The sequence below is a fragment of the Artibeus jamaicensis genome, unplaced genomic scaffold (genome assembly GCF_021234435.1).
Source record: "Artibeus jamaicensis isolate MK-2021 breed Jamaican fruit bat unplaced genomic scaffold, CSHL_Jam_final scaffold_833, whole genome shotgun sequence".
In the NCBI taxonomy this organism is placed as follows: domain Eukaryota; kingdom Metazoa; phylum Chordata; class Mammalia; order Chiroptera; family Phyllostomidae; genus Artibeus; species Artibeus jamaicensis.
Window position 1 is genome coordinate 10,446,124 of NW_026522056.1, and position 16,911 is coordinate 10,463,034.

Genomic DNA, 16,911 nt, shown 5'->3' on the forward strand with positions numbered 1-16,911 from the left:
GTGCATAAATTACACAAGCTTCTATCATATTATGTTTTGGTCATAAAAGTATGCTTGAAAGAGGAGACACTTCTCCTCTGATCCCCAACGCTATCCTATGGTATTTCCAAATCATTTTACACAGACCTGCATTCATACATATCTCAGAAAATTGTAATTATTTGTATGTATGTTTGTGTCCTCAATTATTAGCTATATTTATTTAACTTTTTTAATACTCAGCTCCTGGCTAAATATTTGTTCATGATTTTACTTACTATTCTGTTGGAGAGTCATTAAAAATAAAATTCAAAAAGTATATTCACTGAGATGAGTGATTCATCCAACACTACATTTACAACATCCCTCACCAACGGTGCCCAAAAACAAAGGTGTGTTTTGGTCATTGTCCATCATGCTTTCAAGAAGCACCAAGATTGAGCATGCTTTCATTCCCACTCTCCGTGAAATGCCTTTGCCATATACTTACATCTCTCTCATATTTTGAGATTTCTTCCTCTCGTATGGTGTGAAAACTGTGATGTATGTCAGACACAAATGTAACCATGGGGTCAGGAAATCTGATTTTGAGCTGAAAACCTCATATTGATCATTCAGGTCTTCTTGGGGAAATGCATTATAGTTTCCTTCAAATGCCCTTTTCTGGTTGAATGGAAATATTACACAGATTTGTAATATCAGCCTTTCTGACTTCTCTGTGAGATAAGGGAGCAGTTAGTGTTACCAAGCTCCTGGAATAGTAGGGGATTTAAGGCACAGAAATGGTATTAAGTAGGTATTCTGAAGCAAAGTGAGTTATTAAATCAAAGTTGCATCATTTCTTTCCCCCAGTATATGCCCTCAATATGGCTGTTTCTGTTTAAAAAAAAAAGACAGTGTTTTTGGTAACTTACAGGTTTCTTAGAAGAGGTCTTGAAAATACCATTTAATTCTATTTACTGAATACCACCTATGGATGGATAGTAGCCTAAATGCCTTCTATGCATTATTTCATCTACTTTAACTTGCAAGATAATGCAATTAAGGCAAGTATTATTATTCCCACTTTAAAGATGAAGAAAATGAGTCTCATGGAGCCTAAATGAATTGCTGATGTTGAAGCTGAATCTAGTTTGTTCCAAATTTTAACCAAGTATATGTCTTGGTAATTGGAAGCTTTTACCTATGCTAGTCTGATAATGAATTGTATTCATACAATTTGCTTTCTCTTTAATCAGAATAGGCTAATAGCTCCTGTCAAATCACTAAAGCATTTTTAACTTGCTGAGAAAGGTGTAATAATAGATTATTTCACATTATCAGCTACCACCTTCTGCAACTCCCACCTTCCACACGGCATGCATATTTTCTTTGTTTTCTCTCTGCAGATACTTCTCTGGCCACTTTTCCCCCATTTCTAACTCCAGTTGCCAAGGGCTTGCCTATTTCCCAAGAACTCCTACACCCTCAGTTTTCTTCTAACCACCTGTTAATGTAGCACACCCAAGAGAAGCAACCCAATTAAGAAATTGCCGGCAGTGTCCCGTGCAAATCATGCCCTCTTTGCCTGGAGGTGTGCAGTGACACCATATGTTGCTAGTCAAGAATCAGAGCTAAAAGTGACTCCAGTCACTTGGTAAAATTAAAAGTCCCAGAGCAATTTGCTGCCACTGGCCAGGAGATAAGCCGGTTAGTATGAGAAACTGCACATTCCAAATTGTGGCATAATTTGAACAAATGGAGAACACTGACCTCCATAAATACAATCCCTCCAGGAGAATGAGGCCACGGACAATAACAGTGCCACCAACATGGGGGTGACCACTGTGCACAGGAGAGCTCAGGATCAAACAGCTGAGTCTGACAATTCACGTCATCTTCACGGGAAAAAAAAGAGCAACTAAATACAACTTTTACTACAATGAGTTATGCTACTCAACAGGAAGGGTTATTATAATTTCCCCAATGGTGCACACAAAATAAAAGGAAGTATGGATGGGAGAGGATGGGAGAGGGAGGGAGGGAGGGAGGGAGAGGGAACATGAGCACTGGAGGTCCTTGTTTTTACAAAGCCCAAAGGCACATTCCTATCTCCATTTGCCTGAAGCTTCATGTTACTGTGTTCTCAATGATTACCCATCACTCCAGCATTGGCAAAGCCTATACACAGTTGTGCTTCCAGGTTAGATTGGCTATCTCGACTACCGCACGGGGAATACTACCTTGATTTATCTGACTCAAGTCAAGAGCCGGTGAAGTCTGTTCGAATCATTTAAATTTAGATAATGAAGTGAGTTGGCACATTTCTGGATTTTTTTTAAAGACACAAAATTCATGAAGAGACCATGTGTGTGTTCTTTTGATTCCATCACAGAATTTTAGATTTGGCAGGGGTAGGGGAAAATCACAAAGATCTTCCAATATCATTCTTACCCAACCTTTCCTAAAATGTGACTATCCAGCCTCCTGTTGAGGCCTCTGGTCATCAGAAGTGCACTCCAGGGTCCCCCTGCTCTCCTTGCAGGACGATGCTTTGTGACAATGAAGAACTCCACCTCCTCCCTGTATCTGTCCTAAGTTCCTGGATTGCCCAGATGCCACAGGGAATAATTATTGTCCTCCTTTTCTAGCCGGAGGTCTTTAAGCATCTGTTCACGGTTATTGAGAGGTTACTCAAACAAGCCTTAATTTGGGCCCACCCCAGTGGCATCACAGCGGGGATGCTGTCGCACATAAAAACAGTGGTCCTTGGTGACTCTGAACATTCATGCTGCACTCCTAAAAGGGATGAATACAGCCACTGCATGTATTTCACCTGAATTTAAACTATCTTCCACCCTGCCTCCATAGCTTAGCTTGTGCTTTCAAACTGCCAATCCACCCATTTGAAACCAAGTGACTTGGTGTGTCCACACACAGCCCACACGGCCAGCTCCAGGGTGAATCTGGCATTAGGAAGAGAGGAGCAGGTAGCTTCAGCTGAGTTCTTAGGGAGGGACATACATACGAAAAAGGAGCCATCCATTACTCAAAGTGCAGACACTTGGCGCTGAGTTAGGGGTAGTTTTAAGGAAGATATCTTAAGGAAGATGAGGGCATACGAATTTCTGAACTTACACATTTTCCAGAAATGCTTGTCAAAAGACATAGTGTCTTCACATTTGAGATTTATTACAGTCGTACGTGTTCTCAGAACCCAGAAGCTCACCCCTTGCCAAACAGCCTCTCAGAGAGAGCATCCTTGACTTTAATTTGTATTGCAGTAGAAAAAGTGAAATTAAATTGCAGCAAGCAAGACAATTTTCCCATTTTCTCCTGACCTCTTGCTACAGGGAACACAGAAAATGTGCTATGTAATACAACTATGCGCAATGAAACACAATGCATCATTAGCCCGCCCTGCACCTGTGGGCACGCGGTTGCACTGTTTACGAAAGCCCTGGTAGGCGAATATATTTTTACCTCTAATGTACATGCTCATCAACTTTTAAAATGGTCAATCAATGACATTTTTATTATATAAAATATTTTTAAATCCTACAATTATGATTGTGAATACAAGACGGTTGAAATTCCAACACTCATTTTCAACTAAAAAGAACTAGATTTTTGTTTTTGAAAGAGGTCAAACAAAAATGATCTCATGGGCTAATGGAGTTTTTTTTTTTTTTAAGGAAATAACTCCATCTTGTGGGCATTTAGGACTCTATGTTTAGCATTATTTCCACTGTGTTGCATTTTTATAATTTGTTTCAAAAAGCATTAGCTTGAATGTAGATGGCAGCTTTTGTTGGTGGATTCCAAGGTGAAAAATAGACAAGTTCTGTTTTCTGGGCACTCACAATCCAAGACTGGACAGAGAGAGACACACGTACCTAATAAAAGAGAGAAACTGCTAATATTGGACATAGGTTTTAGGTAAGTATGGTAGGTAGGGTTAGAGAGATGAAGTTCGACTGCCAGACTCTGGAAAGTCTTGGAGCAGATAAGATTTATATTAAATCTTGACGTCTCTACCAGACTTCTGTAGGCCAGTGTAAAGAAGCAGCTTATTTTCAACATTATGACCAGCTTGAGTAAAGGCATGAAGGTGGGTATATTACCTTCCTCCTTTTGCCGTAATAAGCTACTATAAGCTCGGGGGCTTAAAACACAGCGCCATTCTGTTGCAGGTCTGTAGTGCAGGAATCACACGGGTCCCACCGGGCTCACTCACTGTGTTAGGAGGACTGTGTTTCTTTCTAGAGGCTGTACGAGAGAACTGTTTTTGCCATTTGTAGCTACCAGAAACTACTTACGTGCCTTGTGTCATGGGTCTCCCCTCCTCTTCAAAGCCAGCAACAGCAAATAGAGTGTATGGTTCCTTTTTCTACCTTCAAAGCCAGCAACGGCAAAACAAGTTCATCTCGGGCCCACCACACGGAGCTCCTCCTATAGTCACGTCCCCGGGCTCTCTTTGACTTTTAAGCACGCTTGTGATTACACAGGGCCCACCTGAGTTACCCAGGATCCTCGCCTGGATTATTAAACTCAGCTGATTACCATCCTCAGTTCTTCAGTTCCATCTGCAGCCTTAATTCCCCTTTTCCATGAAAACTACTTAGTCACAGGTTCTGCGAATTAGAACATCTTGTGGGAGAATGGGGGGAGGTATTATTCTGCCCACCACAGTAGAAGAGGACCGTTATAAGACACTGGTGAGTAGATTGGATTTCACAGAAAGAAACAAAGGCATACGGGAAGGATGTAAGAAAACATAACGTTGGAAATGAGAGAACTGAGACTCCTTAAAGGCTTTTGAGCATGGAGAAGTATAATTGGATCTTGTTATGGAGAATGTAGTCCTGGAAGCAGTATGGAAGGTGCAATGGACTGGAGGTGGGGAGACCAACCAGAAGATGGTCAAAGAGCCCAGGCGATACTAACTCGGGTCTGAACTGATACAGTAAATTATGAAGGAAATATCAAATGTAAAAATATAGTAAAGAGAACAGACAAGACTTGGACGATAATCAGGGTTCTGCTAGAAGAAATGAAGGATTCTGAAAGCACTCAAATTTCAAATGGGGGAAAATACTACTCTGTTATCTGAGTTTAGGAACACGGTAGATAATCTCAGTTTGGGGTTGGGGCATCTATGATTTAAGAGAAGGTCAGGGATAGAGATAAGGGGGGTTTCCTTACAGCCACAGGAATCAATACGATCAATCGGGAGGACTAGCTGCTATATAAAAATAGACAGCCAAGGACTGACCTTCACAGACTACTTCCACTTAAAGGGTGCAAAAAAAAAAAAAAAAGAAAAATTGGCTAATAGAATCAAGGAAGACTGAAGGACAAGATAGCTTATAGGAACAACTATGACAACAATAACAATGAAAAAAGTAAAAAAAAGAAAGAAAGAAAGAAAGCTGAACATATGCTGAGAAGGAAAAAGAAGACCTACAAACCTAGAAAACCCTAAATAACCGGAGCACCCAACTGCTGGAGTCCTTCAGCTTTGCCAGGGTTTTTCCTCAGGTGAAAGTCATATTATCTATCACAAATAAATACAGCTGTGCGGCTACCTGCACACAAACCATTAGTCAATTATCTCCCAATAAATCAGCACAAGGTTAGAAATCTGCAAGTGACGGCAGGCAAGTTATCACCAAAGCGTAACGACAGCCGACATTTACTGGACATTTCCGGTATTCCAGTCACCATTCTAAGCAGTTCATATTTAAACCAACAAACGTCCTTTTGAACATATGCAATATCAAGGCCCTCGTCTAGGTGCTGAGGCTACATCAACAACCAAGCAGACAAAATCACTGGCTTCATGAAGCTTCTGCTTTGGTGGATTTAGTCCATCCAATGGTCCCCTGAGGCAGGTCTTGTTATTGTTGTTTTCCAGGTGAGTTCCCTGCAGCAGGTATTACTGACGCATCTGTGAGAGTGGGAGTGGAAGGCAAAGGCAAATGGTCCCACTACAGGTCCCGCCTCTTACTACCTAATCTTTACCAGTATAAAAAAGTCATTCCTAACAGACTTGTAAAAATAGTTATTTTCATATTTGCTTGAGTGCTTTCTAGATGCAAACAAATACTTTATGTTCTCACTTTTTCCTCTTGTAATTCACTGATTTTTAAACTCTGAAAGAGCAGAAAAGGAAACATCTTGGGACTCTGCAAGCAGCAGCATGCGCTGTGTCACGTGGTGGAAATGGGCTGTGATTGCAGTTTGTGGGAACACATTACGGCAATGCCAGGCCAGATGCAAGTTCAGCTGGCCACGCTTTCAATATAACCTATAGAGTTGTGGTTCTGCCAGGAAGGACACATTGGTAAAGAAAATCATTGCGACATCAACCCAACTGACAGAGGTACTGGAAGCACGACATAAGGGTGTGCTGTTCTAGAGGGGAAGACAGTCCACGTCTTAGGAAAGTAGGAAGGATGTAAAATCCACCAGTGTTCGTTGCATGCTTACTGATTGTTACAGCTTTGGGAGGGGCCACCAAGAAATTAAATTCCATTACCACTCAAATCTGAAGCTGGAGCTACGAGATCAAATGCCTTTTAAACTTTTGGAATCTCTACTTTATCACATGCATCATGAAGGCAATGGCTTTGGCAAGAATCAAGAGGTCTGTCCCAGCCTACTTTCTCAAGTCCACGATGCTCCGGTATCAGAACAAGCATCTATTTCCCTTGGCGTGTGATTTTTTTTTCTCTTACTGGGTGAAAGTGTTCTTTAATCCAAGAGAACTTTAGAATAAACTACAAATATAGTGAAGTAGAGGAATCCCAGAATATTATCATTTTTGTTAAATTTAAGAATATTCTGTGTATAATTAATATTTTTAACACCATTTATAGTGTTTAAGAGAATTCAACATACATGCCTAAGATATCATCTTTATGATTCAAATACTAAATGATGTATCATTAAATAACTTGAAAATGCAAGTTTAAGTTGATGGCTTTAAGAAAATTTTTCTAAAGTTGTAAATGATATTGTAACACGCAGAGGAACTATCTCCACCGCATTTATAACCTTAATTTATGAGATTTATAAGTTCTCTGTAAGCATGTGGGAAAGTTTATTTGTTAGACAATTTAAGTACTTAAAAAGAAAATCAAATATATTAAATTTATAAGTGCAGTTTAAAATATTTAAGTGATTTAATTAACTAGGTTGTTAAAAATCTCTTTAAAAGCGAGAGCTATAGTCACTAGATTTAGTAAAAGAATAATTAGATTTGTACATGGAATTAAACGCTTAAGAACTTGGTTTTTGAATTTGTAATTTTAATAAACCGACTATTAATATTCAAAATGAAAGTAGCCCTTAATCTTTCTAAGGATTAAAGCCATGTTTAAGGACACTAAACAGTTCACACATACATCAGGCAACTTCCCAGGGTGTCTGCTTCCTCATCTGTTATGGAAGGCCTGAATTAAAGAACCTCTAAAATCCCTTCCAGCTTCTTCTAAGCATCCATAGCTTTGTGTCCACCCTGCAGGGCATGCACTAGTTTATTCATTGTTTGTCATATTTACAGTCTTTCACAAAGGGCTTCCAGATCTAATTTCAGTTCTTATCACAGAACCACGGTTCTGACCTTAAGCAAATTGTTGCCCAGGAGGAGTTCCCTGCCCTCTCCCAGAAGCAAACGCCCTGCACCTGCTGGTTAGGATGCTGGAAGGACTGATGAAACAGTGTGCTTCCTCATTCCTGTAAAAGAGAATGCATCTCTACAAGGCCTGCTTGTAGCAACATTCTGTTCTTCTTTGCTCCTGCAATGCTCAAAGTGAGCAACATTCAAGGGGTGGGAGGAATGCACTGCTTCTCCAGCTGGAATGGGATTGCTATTATCATGTGTTATAATCTCTTAATGGTCCTGAACATTGGATTTTTTCACCTCCTCCAGGTTAGCAATGGGCTCTGCACCACTGCACACAGCTCCAATTTGCTTCTGCTCCTGGAATCTTTCCAGATGCAACCCTGAGCATCCCTCTTTTCATCAGAGTACAGCACAGAAGTAGGAGAGCTGGACCATAAGGAGTGGAGAAGCATAAGATGGAAACTCGGAGACAGGAAGCTCTGGAATTCAAAGGCCCCAGCTCATCTAGAGAAACAATGGAACGTGGCATTGTTAACAAATACCCTTCGTTAAATGCCCTTTCTCTACCCAACTCACCCATTACCACCCCTGTCAAAGGGTATAATGCCCTGTAACTTTCTGCTAACTACCCAACTACTTCAACAGGTCGATGACCCCACAGCCTCCACACAGGTGCCTTGATTCTCAGCACCCACCACATCTCACACTCAAAACACAGTGTCACATCCAGCAACCCCAACCCCGGGAATCCAAACTGCTTCATTTGCCTACATGCTGAAGCGAAATAATACTAAGGTAAAGATCTGCTCATGAGCCAATAATGAAAATCACCCTGACCCCATTCCCTGTTTTTCTCTCCAAACAAATAGACCACTAGATGGACAAAGCTGAAAAAAATATTAATAGAATGAATCACTCTGTTGCCCGTGGTGATGACAAGTAAGCCTTCTGCATGTTGAAGTAAAGGGCAGGGTGGTCCAGATTAGCCTGAAGGGCAGACACATGCACAGAACACAGAAAAGGGAGAGACCTATAAAGACAGGTGTCTCCGATGCGCCAGCAAAGGCTTTCAGCAGCTTGCAAAGCTTTAAAGCCTTTATCGCACTCTAAACAAAAAGGGGAAAAGATGCAGGAATGATAAATAAAACATACCCTCAAAAATCAATGAGTAAAAATTAATTGGCATTGTGGGTTAGCACTGTAGCCACTGCCTTTCCTTGGTTTAAACCTTATCTATCCTGGGGATTTTGAGTAATTGGATGAAGCCATGTGTATTTCAGAGGTTTTGTGGTCCTGGTGTAATTTTAAGTGAACAAGTTCAGGCTTTGCATTTCATGCTGCAGCATCTGGAGTATTTCCTGACATAGTTTGTTTTATCCTACATTTTCATGAGACATCTTGAGTTGCTCCAGCTCTGGTATTTCCTCAAGCTGCCAAGATGGTCAGTCTCCTTAGGGAGATTATAACCTCTTCTATGGAAAGCAAGCTTCAAGATTGTTTTGAAAATAGGAATCTATTGCCCCTGTAGCTTAGGAAGCAGCAGAGCCAGTATTTGCCATGTCATTGCCCCACTAAGAGTCCTTTAGCCCTGACTGGTGTGGCTCAGTGGATTGTGCACCGGACTGTGAACCAAAGGGTTGCTGGTTTGCTTCCTGGGCTGCAGTCCAGGTCCCTGGTGGGGGGCACTTAAGAGGCAACTACGCACTGATATTTCTCTTTCTGTCTCCCTCCCTAAAAGTAAAACAAACAAACAAACAAACAAAAAAGAGCCCTTTAACTTTTCTGGGAGTAAATAAGACTCAATAACCCGCCTTTTATAAATTTGGGGTTTGCATATGTAAAAGCGAGCTTAGGTTTCCTTTTCCTTCCCTCCAAACTTGCACATCACTTGGAGACTGGCTCTCTTGCTCCCGTGAACTGTCTGGAATTCACGAGTTGCTCTCTCCATTTCCAATGTCTATGGAGCCGAATCCTGCAGGATAGAACCCTCCAGTTAGTGACACTCCTCTAAAGGCTGTGAAGACCTAAAAATACCTACTGGGCTGTGTTCATGCAAACATTTGTCAGTTACAGGAGGGCTGTCCAATGGGATACACTCAGGCTGAAATATATGTAACAAGGTGTTAAAAATCAGGTCAACAAAGGCTCATCATTGCAAAAGGAAGAATCTAGACTTGATGTAGGACGCTTCCTCATTTGAGACTTAGTACTAGAGGGCTCCACCCTTCCCCATAACTAAGCCCTGTTTAAAAAAAAAGCAACATAACATTTCCTTCACCTAATCTGATAAATAATGCACTGGTGATGGTGACAGGTTTGTAACAACTGTGCTAGCCACCGTGGGGGCCGTGCATCTTCTTAATTCTTCCCTGTCTGATACATGCCATGACCTTCAGCTTTGTGATTTGAACATTTGGCCTCAAATGTCAAAAGGCTTGTGCAGTGAGCCCAGCCAATTCAGCTCTGTGTGATTGGATTCACCGCAAATTCCGGAATTAATGTGTGTTCAACAACAGTTATACTTCGATAAGATTGCAGCATGAAAGAAAAATGGGGCCAAGAATTTAAAATTGAAATGTTATTAGCCAGCCTCTCCTTGTTATTGGCAACACTATCATTTCTGGTTAGAGGCTTAGCATTGCTGCTTGAAATTCTCTAGCCTCACCTGACTAAGGATGCCTCAGATGAACAAATGCAATAGTCAGTCTCTTGTCTCCACAAAGAACCAAAGCGTGTCATCCACAGGAAACCAGAGCTACTTGTGAAATGTGATAAATTACCCTCGCCAATAACACCCTCCTTTCTCTTAATACCACACTTTGTAAAAGAGGTAGAAAAAAATGAGTTATTAATACATCAGTCGATGGGTTCGACTGAGACGGTCTACCAGCTTGTGGACCTTAAATGTTTTCCCCACGCATGCATGGAAGTGGGGGGGAGAGAGAGAGAAAGAGAGAGAATAAATTAGAACGACAATGAACAGGGGGAGAAAAGAATTTTCATACTTAATGAAAATGCTACTTATGTTGATAAGACTGAAAGATAACAGGAAAACCCAATAAAATCTAAGGCTTGCACAAGGTACCTTTTTAAAAAAAAAAGGCTATTCACACTGTTTTATTCCATTGCTTCCCTTCCAAAGCACGTTTCTGACTTGGATGTGTACCAGCCCCTTCCAGCATCCCCAGGCTCTGCTCCTGGTGCACCTGTTCCCATCCATCTGGAAATGCCTCGTTACTTAAGGTTGGCATCTTGGTTTTCCTTGGTGGCACAAATGAAGATTTCCATGCCAGCTTTGTTCTCTTATTTGTTTTCCTTTAGATGCTATTAATTAAAGATTTCGTGTTGGGGTGAAAAGAGACTGAGTCCCATGGCCAATAGGTCAGTGCTGGCGGCCTCAGAAAATGCTAGCACCATTCAGCTACCAATCATGGTGAGCCCTCAGCAGCAAGCAGCTGATAGGGTCAATCACCACCATCAGCAGTGCTTCTCTGCAAAACGTGGCCTAATGATCATTTGTGCTCAGTTACTGAAGTCATTGCTGGAGTTCTTAGAAGGTAGGGAAAGGTATTCATAGGCATTTGTGTGCCAGAGAAACAGTCTCCCCAGGAAGGCAGTGAGTTCTCACCTCTGTTCAACTAGGAGGTTGCCCTGGGCAACCGCCTAGGTCCTGCTCTTCCACTCAGCTCTAGCTGGGGATGTCCCTGAAGCCACATTACCAAGGTGTCGGGCAGGCGGCAATGCTCTCCAGTGATCGCCATAAGGCTCGGTGCCCAGTTCAGCACATAACTGACCAGCTAATGAAACTCTACGGGTCTTTGCAGGAGGCCCTGTTCTTTACTTCCAACTAGAATAGGTCTTTGGAAAATGTGCCTGCCAATGTGTCATGAGATTGTTGGATCACTTGGGATTGTATAGAAATCCCAATGACATAGTGCTGGTTTTATCAGCTCCTTCATTCAAAAATAACAAATGAGGGGAGAGGCGGGAACTGGCTGAAAGAAGGTGGAGGGATTGGTCAAAGAACATGTATGAAGGCCCCACAGACACGGACAACGGTGTGGAGATTGGCTGCATGAGGGGAGGGGTGTGCTGGGTACAGGGGGGAAAAGGGGAAACAATTGGGACAACTGCAACAGCATAGACAATAACATATTTAAAAATAAATTAATAAACACAAACAAAAAGAAGAAAATAATGATCGAACCTGTACTGTGCAGACACTGGGCCAAAGTACTGGGAATAAGACAGCGATTAAGACCCAGTCAGTGTCGCCAAGCAGAGTCTTCCCGTTAGGTTCCTAAGGAACTTGGACAAGTGCCCTGGAAACTTACTAAAACAGCGGAGAAATGCCCCAGATACGTCCGTTCCCTGTGGAATTAGACACAGTCCCAACACTTCTCCGACTCACCCACTTAAGAATTCAGGCTCCGTCCTGCCTGCAGGTCACACCCATGTAAAAGGGGATACTTGGTTCCATTACAGTAGAAGCTGATGAGTCATCTGTATCTATCAGAACTAGACATTCAAGCTTCCTACCCTGGGGATGATAAATAGTTTGATAAGAATCAATAGTAGTTCTGCACAGTTAGACCCTGGTCATTGTCATCTAGTTGAGACAGAAGAGGAAAGACAGTAAACAGAGTACGAGGTCAGAATTTGGAGTGTGCCAACCTTTAAACTGGGGCCGGGGGATGGGGGTGCTCCAGTCTGAGACTGAGAGAAAATTGAAACATCAGGAGACCAAAGAATCTTTCCAATTATGTCTGGAATCAGACAATGTCAATTAATTTTAAAATGTTTAATATTAAGCAAGTGCCATAAAAAGAGAAAGGGGAATAATTAAGTACGTACTGCATGCCAGTCATTTTACAGGCTACACAATTTAACCGTCAGAGCAACCAGAGTTAAAGGTGGGTATTATCATCCTTGTTAACAGAAGAGGAAAACAAGGCCGAGTCACAGACAAGAACATTTGCTCAAGGACACACATTAATAAACTTCTGAGCCAAGACCCAAACCTTGTCTAAATCCACTACCAGTGAAACAGGTTGAGGGATGTCACACATTAATAGATTATAGCTGCTAAGAAAATTAAAAGTGAGATACATGTTTAGTGAGTGTGATCTTGCAACACCTCAGAGAGTGGTGTGATACCCAGCCCATAAATCACGTTTCCCACTGTCCTTTCCCAACGAGCCAGAGAGCATCACTAAGAAAGCGCAGCACGAGGGCCCGGGTTCCTCTGTAATGAAGTGAGGAACTCTGGATTTAACAACACTTGACTTTTAGCAAATATTCTGACAAATAAGGTCAATTATATCAATAATGCTTTCTCCTGTAGCCCATGGTGGTCAGGCGGGTCCCGCCTCACTTAACATGTCTTTACTTTTAAGCAAAGAGATGCTGTGACAACCACTCTGAGATCAAAGCTTTCTGGGAGAGCCCACCCCTCGGGACATCGGGACACAGCCTGCGCCCCCAGATAGAAGCGAGGGTCTGCGGCTAAATGCAGCCCCGCCTAGTCCTCTGCAAACAGGAGTTCAGTTTGCCCAAATATGCTGCGACTTCTTCTGTCCTCAGGGAATGGACCCAAAGTGCGCTTCCTTAACCAGCAGCAGCAGCACCCAGAAATGAAAAAGTTTGCCTCCATCTCAGATGCAGAGAATCAGAAATTCCCGGAGGTGACCCAGAGTGTGTAACAAGCCCTCCACATGATTTTGATAGGCATTCAAGTGTGAGAACTATTTGCCTAAAGTAGTCAGAGTGGAAGAGGGAGAGGGATGGTAGGGGATCATGGGGGAGGGGGCATCAAGGACTGTGTGTGAAGGACACACGGACAAAGCCAAAGGGCATGGGTTTGAGGGTGGGCGGTGAGGATGGGTGGGGAAGGGGCCGTGGTGGGGTGAAAACGGAGAGAATTGTACTTGAACAACAATTTTTAAAAAGAAGAGAAAGAACAAGGGTCTAGTAAGCCAGGTTCTGCATTAGAGGGAAGGAATCAGAAGCTTTAGTAAATGATAATGTTACACCATTTTCTGATGAAATCCCTTCTCGAACACGGGACTAGAAATACACTTGCCTCTTTTGAGAAATGGGTTCTCTTCCTTAAAACCACAACTGTCTGAATTATGCAGGCCATTGGGGGTTTACCTTGTATGCGAGGAAGTACAGACTCCAAGTGCCTGCTTGTTTTGTATCCTTGGTTCACAACTTACTCAGTTATTTAAAATAATATAAAAAGATTAAAAAGTTCATCCATTTGTCCATCCTCACTGCTTGCATCTGGCAACCACCAATCTGTTGTCTATTCCATGAGCTGCACATACAGGATGAGCCAAAGTGGGTTTATAGTGGTTCGTATAGAAAAACAATACAATACTTAATAAATAATAATACAAAAGTAAACTGTGTCTCACAACCGCAAACCTACACTTGTCCCACCCAGTGTGTGTGTGACTTCACATCTAAGAGACATCATATAGTATTTGCCTTCTTGTGACTTAGTTCACAGAGCACAATGTCCTCTACACCCACCCACGCTGTCAACAACAGCAAAATTGTATTCTTCTTTATGGCTGAGTAATATTCCATAGCTTTGCCATTGTACATAATGCTGCCAGAAACATGGGTGTGCAGGCATCTTGTGGAGTTCGTGTTTTTGTTGTCTTATAATAAGAACCCAGAGGAGGAATGGCTGGATCATGTGGTAGTTCTATTTTCAATCCTTTGAGGAACCTCCATAACATTTATTTATCCTCACCTGAGGACTTTTTTTTCATTGCTTTTAGAGAGGCAGGAAGGAGGGGTGGAGAGAGAGAAAAACACTGACTTGGTATAACAGCCTTCTCGTACATGTCCCAAATGGAGGTGAACCTACAACCTGGGCATGTGCCCTGACTGGTAATCGAACCTGCGACCTTATTGTCTATGGGATAATGTTCCAACCAACTGAGCCACACCAACCAGGGCTCTCCATAACATTTTCCACAAGGGTTACATTTTCTCCAAATCCTCACCGACACTTTTTATTTCAGGTGATTTTGATAACAGCTATTCTCACAGGTGTGAGATGATCTCTCACTGTGGTTTTGATTTGCATTCCCCTGATGATTAATGATGTAGAACATCTTTTCCTGTGCGTGCTGGCCATCTGTACACCTTCCTTGGAAAAATGCAGCTGCACATTCTGCCCATTTTACAATCGGTGTTCCTGTGCGCAACGTTTTTTGAGCTGGAGACCTAACCTGTCCAGGCTGCAGAGGTTCAAGAACAATTATTACAAGACTCATGGCCACTCCTTTCTATACAGCATGAAGGAACTGAGGCAAAAGAGGGAATGTTTAACAGGTTGGTCGATCTCATAGCAGTTCATTTACCCAGGGCTCCCAAGATCCAAGTATAATGTGCAGTTAAATAAATGTACTATGTGATTAAAGGGAAACAGGTTCAATATTAGTATTTTCTCTTCTATGCTTTCATCTGTCTCTCTGATTCTGTAGTTTTCTACCATTAGGAGAACTGCAGGGTGGGTGGGGGGAGAAAAAGACGGCTTGCAAAAAAACAGAAGCCAGCCCCCTCTCCTGAGTGTGGGTGGGAGGTTAATTTTACACTCCAGCTAAAGGAAGATGAGGAATGTCCTGGTAGGCGGGAGAGTGGGTGGGTGGCAGATGTCTCACTCTGCCTTTTAGAAACACACTTTGAAAGTGGAGTCCTTGAGATGCAAGGCAGCAAAGAGGCTGCAGGAGGGAACACAGACAAAAAAAAAGAGAACTAGGCCAAACAGCAATTAGGAGAAGAAATTAACTGAGAACATGCCGGAGGACTTTATTTTCTCTTTTCCCCAGACACAAACTTCAAGGTAAAGAAACAGAACTATTCTCTGATTTGATTTGCTCTTCTCTTTACCACTTTTAGGACGATGTAACCAAGGTGGACCCTGTGCGTCCCTCAAATTGTAATCACATAGATTGATTGACGTGACTACAGGTTGCTGGAAATCTGAACGCTCACAGGCACTGCCACACACTTCCAGGTTCACTCTGCCTCAGATTTCCTTTTTAGCACATCATTTTTCAAGTACAATACAGTCACTTTATATACCTGTGCTCTCCACTTTGAGGAAGATGGTACACAGAACGGACACTGTCGGTAATGACTTAAAAAAGAACCCTGAACGATAATTCACTCTTCTCAGTGCCAGCAAATGCACTAGGAGACAGCCACAGAAATTCAAATGTAAAAATGCACCTTCATGCTCATGCCGTTCACTTGAGGTCAGTAATTAAATAGATTTCCTCACATTCCAATGAAGACATCCAGCATTCAAAGGGGAGGCTGTGGGTATTTGACTGATTTTTGCATAAGTGTGGGAGCCAGAAGCCTGCAGGACAAATGCATTATTTAATTTTCTACTATCACACACGGAACAGCTTTTCTGGACTCCAGACATCAATTTGTTCCAATACTAAAGGCCCCAGTGGTAAAAAGATATGGAAATATTCAAAGTAAACTAATGCCTCTGAAACTCTTGGATCAGAATACTAATGCCTTCGTCTGGAGAGGCCAGAAGTCTGTTATCTTTCCATTAGAAACCTTTCACGTACGTCCATTTGGACAATAAATACCTGCAGCTCACGGAAGGGTAGTCTGCAGCATCCATTTAGTTTTTTATGTAATGCCCTTCTTTGTCTGTAGGTCTCGTGCAAATTCATCAGCAACACTACATCTGTGCTTTAGATCCTAAAGAATTCAAAGAAAGCTACAGCTATATGTCTCTTTTCAGCTAACTTTGGCTGGTAACTAGGATACATCATGTGGATTAGCTGCTTGATAATGTTTGTTAATGAAGGAAATTAGAATTCTCTTTTTCATACACACACACACACAAACTCTAAGCAATTAAGTTAACAGATTTGTATGGTGCACTTGTGACTCACAACATCGATTCACACACTCATTCATTAAATATTCATTAAGTGGTTGCTCTCTGCCGGGCCCTGAGCACTGCACTTTGAATTGGATAAGTGCTGCCTTGTCCATAAACAGGTGACCATATAAGGATGCGTAATTTATAAAACTCTTTAATTAAACAAATGTGTTCAGCGACTGCTCAGCCTGGTGATGGGGAATAAGGAAGGAGGGATCCAAGGGCAAGGTTCGGGGCTGTGCACAAGAAAACTGTACTGTAAGTGTGCCTCCAACCAGGAAGCAGCTTTCCCTTATAAAGGAATTTGAAATTTCTTCTCTCAATATCACAGTGTGCAGAAACACATGAATTTGGAGAGCAAACTCAACTGTCAGAAAGACCAAAGGCACAGAAC

The 16,911-nt window shown here is 42.0% G+C and overlaps 1 protein-coding gene across 7 annotated transcripts in view; it reads right to left on the reverse strand.

Moving 5' to 3' along the window:
- UNC5D (unc-5 netrin receptor D) overlaps positions 1 to 16,911 on the reverse strand; it is a 482,399-nt gene that overhangs the window by 283,354 nt on the left and 182,134 nt on the right. The window lies entirely within an intron of this gene.